This window comes from Brachycentrus maculatus, unplaced genomic scaffold, assembly GCF_059751285.1.
Source record: "Brachycentrus maculatus isolate JH-2025_06_01 unplaced genomic scaffold, ASM5975128v1 h1tg000213l, whole genome shotgun sequence".
In the NCBI taxonomy this organism is placed as follows: domain Eukaryota; kingdom Metazoa; phylum Arthropoda; class Insecta; order Trichoptera; family Brachycentridae; genus Brachycentrus; species Brachycentrus maculatus.
The window spans coordinates 539,190-551,268 of NW_028280964.1; the positions used below are offsets into that span (position 1 = coordinate 539,190).

Below are 12,079 nucleotides of genomic sequence, written 5' to 3' on the forward strand. Positions count from 1 at the left end.
GTTAATGTGTTAAGAATACTTTTTATTTAAATAAATAAAAATTAATGAATTTCGTCGGTTTTGTTGTTTTATCGTATGCGCATTAAAGCGCGGTCTAATAACATGCCCAGACGGCCGACTGTGTAACATTATAACATGAAATGAGTGCTAACTGCTAACATATCAAATTTCTAATCTTTTTTCCCTTTGGTTTCAGATATCAATCAGGTGCGAACCGGCCGGTATCGCTTAACAAGGCAACAAGTTATTCTCATTGGTAAGTACACCATTAATACAATCGTAAATGCGAAATAATTACTCACCTTCATAATAATGTAATTGGATATCGTGCAACATACACTGCAGATAAAATCCGGTGTCAAAAAGGTCTTCTTCAGCCTTCTGTTTGTAATATCTAGAGTCGATTATTGTAACAGTATATACACGGGTCTACCAAACAATAAAATGACTCGACTGCAATCAGTGTTAAACGCAGCAGCGAGACTAATTTTTGGAATTTCTAAATTCAGTCACATCACCCCACTACTTCACAAACTCCACTGGTTACGCTTTCCAGAAAGGGTCGAGTATAAACTCTGCCTACTCATGTATAAATCAATACACAATATGGCTCCAGAGTATCTTAAGGAGCTGTGTATTCCAGATGAATTGGTTGATAGACGTCTCACGCTTCGATCGGGTACAACATCTGCAATGGGCAAAGTGATCTTACCAGCTCGCAACCAACGCACTAAATTTGGCGAGCGTGCCTTTGCTGTTGCAGGCCGATGGCGTGGAATGCTCTTCCACCAATGGTTAGAAATAGTGAGAGTGAGATGATCTTTAGAAAAAGACTAAAAACACATTTGTTTGCTAAATCATTTCCACCCTAATATTTTCCCCAACTCATTCACAGTGAAGCGCCCTTGAGGTATTTTTTTACGAAAATGGCGCTATATAAGTTATCCAAATTTATTATTATTATTATTCTGTACTCTGGATATGGGCCTCTTCCGTATCCTGTCATTTCTTTCGACCAGTTGCTGGTCGCAGCCAATTTTTACCCCCCACAGCGGCTATGTTGTAGGACCATATTTTTTGAGGTCTTCCTACGCTTCTCTTATTCTCACAAGGTGTCCAGTCAGCCAAGGACAGGACATTAGCCCTTTAAATCCCAACCCTTTCATATTATCATCTCAATAACTTCGTATTTATTAAGATATAAAAAATACGTGCTTAAAAAAAAATACTTCAGTAATCCTGTACTTAAGCAAAAATATTTTACGACAATCTCAGATGTCAAAATGAACGCTTGATCAACCACCAAAAACTTGTTTTATCAAGGCAGCCCCTAATTGACCTCTAAAAACTATTAACATATTAGGTTTTGAAATATAATATCCTTGTTCATAAGATTATGTATTTATATTTTCTTTTCACAAGTTTATAACATTTTTGGAATATTAAAATGTAGTTTTTGTTACATCAAACATCATCATCATCATCAAACATCGTAAGTTGATGTATGTTATGAATAAGGGTACGTTAATGACACATTGGTACCCGCATAGATGGCAAGCGAATTCGAGATTTGTCTCTCTCTCTCTTAGAAACCAGTCACTCACTTAGAGCTACCTAGTAATACTTATTCATAATAATAATAATAAATAAAAACCCTTATCCGCACCAAATGGTGCATAGGGCACTGCTTCATATAAACGCAGTGTTATCTTGATCGTTTACACATGAAGGAAAGGTGATCAGCCCTTCGCTTCGGGTACCAGTCCAGGGTAATATTAAATAAATATTACAGTGAAAAAATCACTTATATTTATTTTACCCCCCCCCTGGGAATCGAACCCAGGACATCCAGAACGGTAGCCGAGCGTGCTGACCATTACACTACGGAGGCGGACATAGTAAAGCAGAGTAAAAATACCAGTGAGTTGTACTTATCATCTTTCACCATATTATATGTACATAACAATATAAAAACGACAAAAAGAAGGGATAAAAAAATATAAGAAAATTTTCGGATTATTTACAGAGGGCCATTTTCGTAAAATACAAGTAATACGTCAGGGGCACTTCGCCGTGATTAGATTGGGGAAAAGAAAAATGTGGAAATTATTTCGCAAACAAATTTTTTTAGTCTGATCTTTCACTTTCATTGTTTCTAACTTTTTGCTTATTATTATTGTCAACTCGTTGCACCGCTTCAAAATTGTATTTGTCTTAAATGGCAGTTTATTCCATTTTAATTTTTTTTGTAATGTATCGAAAAAAAAAATTGTTGTTGTTAAAAAAGTCATTTATATTTGTGAACTAGACAGCAACAAATTGATAAAACGGGCACAAATGTGCACTCGCAGCAGCCACTTGACGGATATCATATTTTCCACTTAACAGAAAAAAATGTTCAGGATCAAACGAAGATTTCCATCACTCAAAACCAATTTTTTGTCATTTCGTAAATAAGTTATTCAAAAACAAAATCAGATGATTAATTTTGCGCCACCCTATAATTGTTTGTATACTGCAGCTGTTAGGTGACTACCGCCAGTGTAGATACACATTTGTGCCCGTTTTATCATTCTCTGGAGTTGTCTAGTTCACAATCGTCAAATATGATTGACGTACGACGCCATTTGCAAAAATTATAACATCTTCCGATAGGGTGATTAATTTTGCGCCACCCTGTAGCACTGTAATAACTCTAACCCAAAGCTATTATCACGAAATGAATGTATGAATTTCTCTCATTCATTTAATTTTTGTTGACAGAATTAAAATTCAGTGCCAATTAATATTTAATGGTTCGTACCCCGTTCATTTACAACTCATTTTTACAACTTTGTAATATTTGAAATTATGCTACACGCATTGAAATGTCAACCAACAGCCGAGAGCTTGTTTCCCCACCTTTTAAATTACAATTACATATACAATTCAAATTCCTATCGCTAATTACACTTTGGCGGGTTGATATAACCGCTCCCTGTTTGATTGTGTGTAATATTTTGTGGGGAAGCTCGAACAATCGTAATACAACGCGAATGATTCTGTTTTTTTACTGGACGAAAATCAAACAAAAAGCCAATTCACTGCGGATGAATGCTAAACTACGTTGATAAGTATTGACTGTACGAATGCGTTTTTTTTTTAAATTTGTTTTTCCTATTTCATTTTTAACAGTATATTTTTAATACTCTCTTCTATTTTTCATCTTTCGGTTTGTGTAATATCACTCAAAAAATATATACAAAAAATCATTACAGAATTGGAACAATAAACAATAAGGACGGTGTTATATTACCATACCACAAAGTTAATAATGCTTATGAAATACAAAATGTGTATATTTTTTTATTCTTTGTTTTGTTTCATTTGCATTTGTTTTCTCTTTTTTACCTTACATCCAATGACTGAAATCTAGCAATGGCTTATGCAACACCGCTTGTCATGTTTAAAAAAATCGTTTAGATAACGAACGAGGTTGCGTCAGCTTTGGGTTTTTTGGCACATGAGATACGAGTACCGGTGATTTACTAGAGAATAATATGATTTCACCATTACAGGGCCTAAGGATTGTCTTAACATATTTTCCAAATGGATTTTTCGTTGCAAGTTAAAGTTTTTACAGGTATAAAAATATCCCTGTAAATGCTATATATTATTGATAATATGTATTTCCATTATTTTTTTATCAGTTTTACATATTAAAAATAAAAATAAAACTATTAATGGTTCCCTCTTTCGGTTATGTATTCAACGAATGCAATTTATATCTCGCATTAGGTGCGCGCATTGTGTCCGCCTCAATTCAATTGTATTCACGAAAAAATACCACGCTCATAATTATTTGCATCTTGCGCGTAGACATGGCGAATTTGTCGCCTCGAAGAGCGTGCCGAAATTTCGGCTTATTTGCATACGATTGTTGTCGCCTATTGTTGTCTGCTAATTAAACCGACAAGGGTTGGCACCACCTTCTTCATTGTGGCCGGTTTCCGGTCCTTTGTGCGACGCGGGAACAACCCACGAACGCGATCCTTGTCTGCTGTTCAGTTGTGATATAACAGGTGTTTTCAGGACTTGATTCTAAGTACAGATCTAAGTACAGTCGGGATTTCGTCATCTCCATTTACACTTCCGTTTTGCGTCTGCGTTTTGCCGCAAGATGACTGTGGCGTTCACCATCGCACGGTTTGAACCGCATGTAAGACCGCTGTCAAAATATGTAGAACTTGTTTTATTTTTTTTTTTTTTAAATTAATGTTTTACTTAGTAAATACCACTATTTCTTAAAATCTACTGTGACACGTGTTTCAATGCATTCCGCATCGTGTTTGGATGCGGAATGCATCGAAACACGTGTCACAGTAGATTTTAAGAAATAGTAGTATTTACTAAGTGAAACATTAATTAAAAATGGATAGATTTTACCACAAAGTGACTGCCGAATCAATTAATGAAATTGTTTTAATTTAAAAATAAGTTGTACGAAATTGATAATCATATTTTCAGGCGTTTCCCAGTATGTAAAACAATTTGGTCGAGATCTTGGATACATCAAAATTAAAGGGAATCTGCAAAATAAAAGCTTTTGCCATCCAAACACAGACGGCTTTAGTGAACTCACAGGTACAGTGTCATGAGATTAAGGACATATGTAGGAGTTTCAAAAATTTGTGAAAGAGTGGAATTTATTAATCATAAGCCCTGTAAATATCCATATTCTTCTTAATTTATGTGGAGATGTCAAAAATGAAATATATTTATTTTTCAAATACTTTTTACAAACTGGAATTCATTTTCATTCAACTAGAATACATTCACCATTAGCCTTGTAAAAATGCCCATATTCTTCTTCATCTATGTTGAGATGTCAAAAGCGAAATATAATCATTTTTCAAATACTTTTTATAATCTTTTATAAATACATAATAATACTCTTTATGAATAATTTTTATAATAATCATTCCATCATCAGGTCATTAAAATAAAATTATTACGATTTGACATTTGTAAAAAAAAAAAATATTTTTACAAATGGCAAATCGTTATAATTTTATTTCAATGACCTGATGATGGAATGATTATTCCGAAACCGCTGGTCACGAATAAGTGTTGATTAAAGTGGTATTACGCAATGTGTACGATGCATGATAAGGAGAGTGTTTGTTATATTACCACACCACAAATTTATCAATGCTTTTAATGTACAAAAAAAAAAATGTGTTTATATATATATATATATATATATATATATATATATATATATATATATATATATATATATATATATATATATATATATATATATATATATATATATATATATTTTTTTTTTTTTTTTTTTTTTTTTTTTTTTTTTTTCGAATACTTATGATAAACTGGAATTAATTTTTACATAATCCTTGAACGTATTTTCCATCTCGAAATTTTCCTACTCGTAATTTCATATTAAAAAATATTTAGCTAACTAGCAAGCAACGAGGTAGTTGGTAGTCACAATTTAAAGGGGCAAACATGTCGCAGCGTCTAGACTGGGGTGGTGTGACGCAAAGGTCCTGTACTATCCTCCGAATTCGAATAAAGGCCACGCAGGGATGGCCAACATTTCTCCGGAATGGCGTTTTAATTTTGTTATTAATTTCTCATCACGAGGGCCGAATGACCGAAAAGTGTGGCTAACTTCGTGTGTGATAACGATAATAATGTTTGCTTCCAAAATTCGGTAGTGTAAAGGCAAAGGGGTATGTCTGTCAAATTTTTCATTTTCTAAGTTTGTTCCACAAAACGTCTAAAATAGTGTATTCCATAATCTGGAAAAAGGATGTAGCTGTAGTTGGAATACTTATTTAGTTTTATTGAGATATGTACATAGAGTTCTTTGCGGTGGTATGGACATGTGGAGCGAATGGATAACGAGAGAATGACTAAGAAAATATATGTGGCGAATGTGAGAGGGAAAACAGAACGTGGACGACCGAAAAAGACTTGGCACGATCAGATCAATCAGAACCTAAAATCTGACGGTGTCAAAAGTCTGCGTAATGGGAGGGCATGTATGACTAGATGTATGGATGTGATGGAGGCGAGGAGTGTATGTCAGGACAGAAGAGTGTGGTGTTCCATCCTCTCTGCCTACCCCTGCGGGGAAACGGCGTGATGGTAGTAGTAGTAGTAGTAGTAGTAGTACATATAAAAATACATAAAACAAATGAGTTATTTACTATCACAAGTTTGTTTTTTCTCTCCTGTAAAATTTGGTCTGAGACAGATATACCCCTTTGCCTTTACACTACCGAATTATCTGTTTGCGATTCCTTGTTTTTTATTGCTGTACGGGAAATTCCGCCGAGGCAAGGTGAAAATTTTTATTCATAACATTTTTGGGCGTGTCAAAATCCTTGTTCACAAATCAGGATTTCGTTTGATATCTCAACCTAGATGAAAATTTGGTAGTGTGGTTATTAACAGGGCTTACAACCTATCATATGCGGGTTAAGGGATCATTTTACACGCGTGTAACATTCATCATTCTGCCCATGATTGACAACCACGCTACTCAAATTTTTGTCTTAAAATAATGTCTTTAGTTTAAAAAGTAATCCCGTTAGAATCTAGCATAGATCTAACTAAAAGAGTCTCTGCTAAATAAAAGCTTTCTCAAACCAACGTAGATGGCTCTAGTGAACTCATGTGTACAGTGTGATGAGATAAATTGTAGAAGTATGTAGGAGTTCTAAATTTTTTATTTGTTGTGGTTGTCAACCAAAGGTTGAATGGTAAATGTTACACGTGCGTTAAGTTATCACTTAACCATCCTATGGTAGGCCGTAAGCCCTGTAAATACCGAGACTTCCAGATTTTTCTCCTATTATGTTGTAACCCGAAACCATTAAGAATTCCAGTAGTGATCATTTCTTTAAGAACATGGTCCGTCGATGGTTGCTTCTCGTTGGAAGGGACAAGGTAGAAAGTGATTAAATTAATGTCCATTTTATTGTAAAACCTTTATACTGTAAATTGTTGTTGTATCTATTGTATGTAATGTATGTAATCTAATAATAATAAAAAACTGTATTAACATGCAAGCATTTTGGCTCAACACAGGCCATGCCTAAAGAGCCGTAACACATATCGCTCACTCTTTTCAAGAACGTCATAAATAAAAAAATTGATTTTTCAGGAGAACGTTTTTAAAGTTTAAAAATATAACACAATGTATTGAAAATAAATATCAAGCCACTTTTTGAACTTTTTACTGTGCAACAGATCTTTTAAGGTAAAACCTGAAGGTTTTTTCTCGATTTGAAAAATATTAAGTATTTTTAAAAAAATAATTAAACAATACTTTTTCTTAAAAATGTAAAAACAATATTTTCTGCCCTGTAGCGGGTAAATATTATGTTAAAAATATGCCTCTTTTGCTGGGATATAGTACATTTTCTGGACATTCCGAAAACATGCACATCTGAAAATTGACGATTTTTTATTTATGACGTTCTTGAAAGGAGTGAGGGATATAGTAAAAAAATGTATGTATCTATGAAATAAATAAATAAATCATTTCAAAATTATTCGTTAAAATTAAAATACAGTTAACGTTTTTTCTGGCGTTAAAATTTGGAAACTTTGGTAATTTCCTACAAGTTTTCCGTTGGGATGGTCCAAGCCTCTAAGATTATGGTGTCCATCGCGTCGTTTTGTTTCTCTCGTTTATATTTTATCTCGAAAAACGGAAATTGCCATTTTTATCGCGTTTCACCCTAAGATAAATTTTTCAGTTTTTAATTGGAAAAATAATGGCTTCGGTTCAAATTGCAAATTGAACTTTCTTCATTCTTGTACCGTATATCACCTGAATATTTTTTTGTGGAATCTATTTTAGAAAAAAAAATTACATAATAACCATCACGCTGCTTCCCCGCAGGAATAGGCAGAGAGAATAGAACGCCATACCACTATGTCATTGCAAACAATCAAAGGACAGGAATAAATGAGAGTGGTATAAGTATACATACATGTCCACCTCCGTAGTGTAATGGTCAGCACGCTCGGCTACCGTTCTGGAGGTCCCGGGTTCGATTCCCAGGGGGGTTCAAATAAATATAAGTGATTTTTTCACTGTAATATTTATTCAATATTACCCTCTGTGATGCAGTGTCCTATGCACCATTGGAGTGCGGATAAGGGTTAGGTTATATACATACATACATACACATACATACAATTATATATATATATATATATATATATATATATATATATATATATATATATATATATATATATATATATATATATATATATATATATATATATATATATATATACACATACATACACACATATATACATACAAGTATTTGGAGAAACTCAAAATGTTGTAACTCTTTATTTAATCTTTAAAAGACACAACAGATAACCGAACAAAGTAAGTTTATTGGATAACGCAGTAATGTAGTACTGCGGCTTTAGAATCCATCGGGGCAGGGTGGCACACAAAAAACCGTTTTGTTTAACTTTCCCGCCCGAAACGCGCGAAACGTTTTATTATTAAAATAACAACAACGAATGGGGGTTTATTTGGGGTAATATATTCAAGGGCCGACCCCTTTTATATCGCGTTGGCGATGCCTCGACCCGCTGGCCCGTGGAAAAAATAACAACGCATAATTCGAACCTGGGGCTGTCCGTCAACCCTTTCACGGGCGCGACTCAACCGTTCCCATTCAATCCCGCGCACACATCGCTCACTCCTTTCAAGAACGTCATAAATCAAAAAACTTGATTTTTCAGGAGAACGTTTTTAATGTTTAAAAATATAACACAATGTATTAAAAATAAACACCAAGCCACTTATTGAACTTTTTACTGTGCAACAGATCTTTTTAGTTAAAACCTGAAGGTTTTTTCTCCATTTGAAAAATATTCAATATATTTAAAAAAATAATTAAACAATACCTTTTCTTCAAAATGCAAAAACAACACTTTCTGCCCTGTAGCTGGTAAATATTAAATTAAAAATATGCCTCTTTTGCTGGGATAAAGTACATTTTCTGAGCATTCCGAAAACACGCACAACTGAAAATTGACGATTTTTGATTTATGACGTTCTTGAAAGGAGTGAGCGACATAACTCCTTGACATTCATGGTCGACAACGTAAAGGGTCAAATTATTAATGGTTTGCAAATTGGTAATATTATCAAAATATAACGTGAAAAAGGACGCACGAAATGAATCTGAAAATAAGTATTTTAAATTTCTTTAATGTTTTTCGCACATACTTTGTAACACATTTCATAAACTTTATAAAATTAAACAACTTTGTTTTAACCACTTTTTTATTATTAGTATACTTTAGCCTACTGGTTTCGACAAGAACCTTGTCATCATCAGGGTTTATTAAATTCTAAATCATCAAAAACATTTAAGTTTTTGGTAATGGAATGTAATTAATTATGAGTATTTTACTGTTTTTAATGTTTTAGAATTTAATAAACCCTGATGATGACAAGGTTCTTGTCGAAACCGGTAGGTTAGTGTACTAATAATAAAAAAGTGGTTAAAACAAAGTTGTTTAATTTTATAAAGTTTATTTTAAATTGCTTACTTCAGCCTTCTTTTTGTGTCCATTAATGAACAATAACCTCCCTCTTGGACTTCCACAGTTGTCTGTTGGACGCGACTCTCTTCCAGTGTAAGCCCGCCACTTTATTAACGTCATCGGACCATCTTGTCTGGGGCCTACCCACACTTCTGCGTCCTGTTCTAGGTCCCCAGTCAAGCACTTTTTCGTCGGTCTATCCTCAGACATACGTCCTACATGACCTGCCCAGTTCCACTTTTGTTCCGCGATTATTTGAGCCTTTGAGCCACATCTGTTACTTTGATAGTTTACCTTATCCAAACGTTTAAATTAAAATAATAACATATAAAAAGTCTTCGGATTTTTTTGGTACATTTTTTTTTCGAATATCAATTTTAATCAAGTATATATTGACCATTATTATCTGTGACTTTTTGCCATTTTTCGGATAGCTTTATAATTCCGTCTGTGTAGACCTTCTGTGGTTTATCGTTGACAAACTTGGCAAAACGATGTATGCTAGATGTTCGAATGGTGAAACAAGGAAATGATTACACTGTAATGGTAATAAAAAAGAGGAGAAAAAAAAATATCGGTAATTCACTGGAATTAAGGAAAATATGAAGTAAATCATTCTTATTACATTTATGAAATCACATTCATAAACTTATATTAATTTTTTTATTTATATAGATTTTACTTTTTTATCTCTGTATATGATATATCGCTCACTCCTTTCAAGAACGTCATAAATAAAAAAAACTTGATTTTTCAGGAGAATGTTTTTAAAGTTTAAAAATATTATATAATGTACTAAAAATAAATATCAAGCCACTATTTGAACGTTTTACTGCGCAACAGATCTTTTTAGGTAAAACCTAAAGGTTTTTTTTTCCATTTGAAAAATATTTAGTTTATTTATAAAAGTAATTAAACAACACCTTTTCTTCAAAATGCAAAAACAATACTTTTAGCCCTGTAGCGGGTAAATATTAAGTTAAAAACATGCCGCTTTTGCTGGGATATAGTACATCTTCTGAGCATTCCGAAAACATGCACAACTGAAAATTGACGATTTTTGATTTATGACGTTCTTGAAAGGAGTGAGCGATATAATATACATGATATTCACACTGTTGTTATTTTCTGCTTTATCGATGTTTTCTTCTTTGGCACAATTTATTTTACATTTTGATGAATCATTAAAATCGCTTCTATCGTAAACACCGCATGCAATGTTATGAGAAACGTCAATATGAATATATCTAATTTCTTGGAATCAACGCGTTCGCATTTATTTTGTAGATATAATATTTCAACACAAGTATGTATGTCTTTAGGCTATAGTATCCCTAATGAGTATCCGTTGCTATCTCTCGGTTTATATACAATATATTTTATTTCTAATTGTCAAATAAAACAGGAGATAGAATTGCGCAACAATCAACCAAATTTGTGCACTGATGTATAAAATATAGAATCCAAAAACCGATTTAAAGAACGATTTTTAGGTTTTACTCTATATGGCCATGCGTTTTTTCACACATTCGCCATGCGTTTGAAATGTCTTCTCTCTAATATCTGCTACTTCTTTTTTTTCTTTTCTTTTTTAAAGGAATAACCCGCAAAGCTTAAATTTCAGACGCTTGTCTGCAGGTAGGATGGTTAGGAAAGGGAAGGTATATGTGAAAAATACATTACAAACACCCAGACCAATTGAAAATGAATATTTTCTTAATTCATTTTGCAGCTGGCGGGAATCGAACCCGCAACGACAGGTTCGCAGTCGAGCATCTACCCGACTACGCCACGACGCCTGTTACTATTAAAATAGTTACTTGCATCAATCATAGATAATGCCGAGAACTCACATACGAAAGAACGTGTCAATGTGCTTAAATTATTTTTTCAAACACGGTTCATTTTTTCTTAAAGTATGACTCATATAAGTAGTATATATTTGATAACTTTTTCATTTTCATCTTTTTGATTTTTTGTTTTCTTTAAAAATCAAATATTTGTAGCTTATATTAATACTTTTAATCTAATTTTATTTCTTATAACATCTATTGTATTCTTGCCAGTGCCCTTTACTACGACCTAAAATTTAATGTGTACCCACACACAGGCCATGCCTTTGTGGGATCTTTTTTTGTGTTATTTAATTTTTTGTATTTATATTATATTATGAAATGCTAAAGAATTTAATAAAAAATAAGAAAATAATAAAATCAAAGAATATTTACAATTTTTTAAATTTGCACGTGTATATAGTGATCACGTAAGCCCTGTAAATACCCAGACTTTCATATTCTCCTTCATCCACCTTGAGATGCAAAAAAATGTAAGAAAATTGATATTCCTTCCGCCCTGTTCTCTCCCAAAAGAAATATAAAAGGGAAAGTGATAAAAGAGTCCATAGAATGGGGCGAGACAGCAGACGGGAGATATCCAGACACCTCGCGCTGGAGGTCCTTGCAGTGTAGGGAGGCCTGTA

At 33.3% G+C, this 12,079-nt stretch overlaps 1 protein-coding gene across 6 annotated transcripts in view; it reads left to right on the forward strand.

Annotated features, from left to right (window-relative positions):
- LOC148307001 (uncharacterized) overlaps nucleotides 1-12,079 on the forward strand; it is a 229,328-nt gene that overhangs the window by 174,782 nt on the left and 42,467 nt on the right. For all 6 annotated transcript variants that reach the window (XM_088264046.1, XM_088264049.1, XM_088264050.1 and 3 more), the window contains exon 3: nucleotides 197-256. The gene's annotated coding sequence lies outside the window, so the exon portion shown is untranslated. The remainder of the gene's footprint in view (nucleotides 1-196; nucleotides 257-12,079) is intronic.